Source organism: Brassica napus, chromosome A5, assembly GCF_020379485.1.
Source record: "Brassica napus cultivar Da-Ae chromosome A5, Da-Ae, whole genome shotgun sequence".
In the NCBI taxonomy this organism is placed as follows: domain Eukaryota; kingdom Viridiplantae; phylum Streptophyta; class Magnoliopsida; order Brassicales; family Brassicaceae; genus Brassica; species Brassica napus.
The window spans coordinates 4,019,819-4,023,527 of NC_063438.1; the positions used below are offsets into that span (position 1 = coordinate 4,019,819).

The window sequence follows — 3,709 nt, forward strand, 5'->3', positions numbered from 1 at the left end:
TACATCACACTTCTGGTAAAAGATAAAACGCGAATTAATATGGGGATCAATGAATTGATTAGTTGTTCACTCCGATTGATTATAGGGCCCCTTGATTATATATAACGATCAATTTCGATAGAGAAACAGAAGTAAAAATTTAACAATGGATACATGCCAAATGCTCGTTATATTTTCTTATGTGGTTCTCACGCATATGACCCTAGGAAATATTGATGTTAGAGTTTACGACTTCTACTTTGTTTTCCATTTCTTAGTATTTGATCTTTAATTTTTTTTTTTGTATTCATCAATTTTACAGGAATTTGATTGTGTTGATATATACAAACAACCCGCTTTTCAACATCCACTGTTGAAACACCACAAGATTCCGGTATGATAGTGACCTTGATTTAATCAAATATGAAATAAATGGGACAAGTTAGAAATATTTTGACCTTTATTTTTCTCTTAATTTATCTTGTTATTTTTTTGCTCTGTTTCAGGAAAAATTCACTTCAAATGAAAGTTTTGATAGAAAAAATAAATATAAAACAAATGATCAAAGTTGTCCAAAAGGAACCGTGGAAATCTTAAGACAAAGAAGTGAAACTGAGAGCCTTCATCTCGACACAGTCGATCAATTCGGCCACCATGTATATCCTTCTCTTCTTTATATATATAGATATTCATCCCTTTTTCTGAAAATTAGTATATATTCATTCCTTATAAAAAAATAATACTGTATAATTCAAACTATTCAGTGTGTTATGAAACTTGCAAGACGTGACTTTTATACATTATTGTACAGTTTGCGGCAATGGACGCATTTGCGGATGAAAGCAACTATCGAGGAGCACAAGCAGATATAAGTATTCATAACCTAACTTTACAAAATAACCAATACAGTAAAAGTCAAATTTGGTTAGAGAATGGACCTCCTGGCGAACTTGGCTGGGCAGTACGTCTTTATAAACCTTATACATAATACACATGCAAATGGACCCAATACGGCACACCTAATCACATATTTTGCGTAGGTGCATCCAAGAGTGTACGGAGACAGTGCCACCCGATTGACTATATATTGGACCGTGAGTAAACTACTACTTTTCTTAGTTATGTTTGTATCTAACCCTACTTTTTATTCTTCTTACATAATACTAATACGAATAATATATTGTATCAATATGTCTTTCATTTATTAGGGAGATGGCTATAAAACTGGATGCTATAATACAGAATGTCCTGGATTTATTATTATTACTCGAAAACCCTCGGTTGGAAGCATTTTTAAACAATCCTCTGTGTATGGTGACAAGCCAGTAACTTTCACACCACAAGTTGTTCAGGTAAACATTTATTGACAATCTTCTATACGCATCTTATTTGATATAAGTTTTGGGAATGGGAGTATACAGTGTATATAGTTTCTACCAAGTATTTCTTAACTGTTTTTCTTTTTGCTTCAATATTTTATGTAGGGCTTTGGAAACTGGGCACTGACAATAGACGACGAAATAATTGGATATTGGCCCGGAGAGCTATTTACACACTTGAACAAAGGAGCTTCTCGGGTGCGTTTTGGAGGAAACACATTTATATCTCCAGATGGGATTAGTCCTCCAATGGGAAATGGTTATTTTCCGATCGATGACTATTCAAGGTGTTCGAATTTTTTCATGTGAAACTTACGAATGATAAGTATCAGAGCATCGAAGCTGAACCAACAATAGGGATTGCAGATTCTTATTGTTTTAAGCTAATAGATCGGGATTACACCAATGAGACTGGAAAGTCCTTTTCTTTTGGAGGACCAGGTGGAAGTTGTGGTGTTTGATTATATTATATATGTTCTGACCAAGACTATCAAACTTACAAAAGAAATATGAACTATTTTCAATACTTCAAATCACTTCTATGTTTCATGTTTTAAATGAGAGTCAATACAAAACAAACATGAGATATTGAAGTTACAGATATAATTGCATTTAAAAGAAGAAAGAAGCATCACAAATGAAACATAGATAACAAAAGAGAAAATGACAGAACAATCTTATTTAGTTTTCCTTTTGTCTAGAAAACACTCTGCGCTAACTGTATATTAAGTATTAACGTTATGCAGTCATCAAATCAGAATCAAACAAAAAAAACAAAGTATAAAGTTTAAATTAACAATTTTATGTTGCTGCTCCTTTGGTTTGTTCACATTTCCTATCAAAACTTCTTGAATACAAAAGAACCAAGCTTAAGTTTCCCATTGGAATGTTCCGGTACAGATATGAAACGACATTGAAGCATAATAATATTTTTGGTGTCAAAGGAAATGATATTTAGTAACTGATTTTTTTAAACAAATTGGTCAAGAATGACATTGGCTTTTGCAGAATGTAAAACCATATAAACTTTAAACACGAAAATGTAGAGTTATGACTATATTTCTCTCTGGAAAATCAAATAAAATATAAAACTACACGAAAATATATAAACAAAACAACCAAACATTAAAAACAATAAATTAACAAAATGGTCAAAACTGAAAATTTAAAATCCAAAAATATAAATTAGTCTTCTATCAATTTTATGTAATTAAAAGAACAATTTTAAGGTATAGTATTCAAAAGTCAAAGCTATAACTATTTAAAAGTTGAAGCTACAAACTATTGAAAATGTTCACACGAAATTTATAACCATCAATCATAATATGCAAAATCCCTATTTTAATTTATTAATTTTTTAAATGTCAAGAAATCCTGAAATGATTAGAAATGGAAATAAATATAAAATAACGTAAACTCACAAAAAAATAATTCTTGCTATCCATACAAAATATTTGGAACTCCTACATAAAAATAACTAAAATATTTCTTAAAACTATTTTTGTCTTTTAAATCCAGTTTTCAAAGAATTAATTAAAAATATATTAAAAATAAAAAATAAAGTTGAGGTTATATGACATGAGAAATTTCACACATAACTAAAAAATAAAATTATGCCAAATCAGCATTTAATTTTATTAAATTTTCCAAAAATATTTATTTCAAAAAAAAAGTAATATCAAACAAGGTAAACTAAAAAAAGAAATTAATATAAATAAGACAGAATAACAAACTATAAATCTTTAAAAGAAATTAAATTGATTTATATACTAAATATTTGGAAAATGAACATAAAATATGTCTTAAAATGCAGGATTTTATATAATGCAAGACTTTGAAAGAATATCACTATATGAACATAAATTATCTAACAATTAACTTTACATGTGTGCTAACTCATTAAAAAGTAACATTAAAATAGTTTAACAAAACATAAATATTATGTCCAAAATTTTTCTTATATGATAGGTGATACAAGAATCACATCTTTAAAACATCAATAAAAATATTAAATTAACAAAACTAAAAAGTAAAAAAAAAAAATAGAAAGTAATTTATGTCTTCAGAAATGTAAATCTAAAGAATCATATTTATACAATTAAAATACAAAAAAAAACATATATCCTTCTAAAATTTTAACTTAACTCTTTGGAAATTTAATATCAAACATAAATTCTTCGAAAAAATGTATCCTACAGTATGTCTAAATATAAAAATTATATATATCAAAATAAAATAATTAATTAATATCGAAATAGCTAACCTAATAACAAATTAAAAGAAAATTCCAAGACTCACAATAGTCACTACAATTATTTAGTGATGACATTCAACCATATTAATGCTCCAAC

At 27.9% G+C, this 3,709-nt stretch overlaps 1 pseudogene; it reads left to right on the forward strand.

Annotated features, from left to right (window-relative positions):
• Positions 1 to 295: 295 nt before the first annotated feature.
• On the forward strand, positions 296 to 2,808 carry LOC125609270 (annotated as a pseudogene).
• Positions 2,809 to 3,709: the final 901 nt, after the last annotated feature.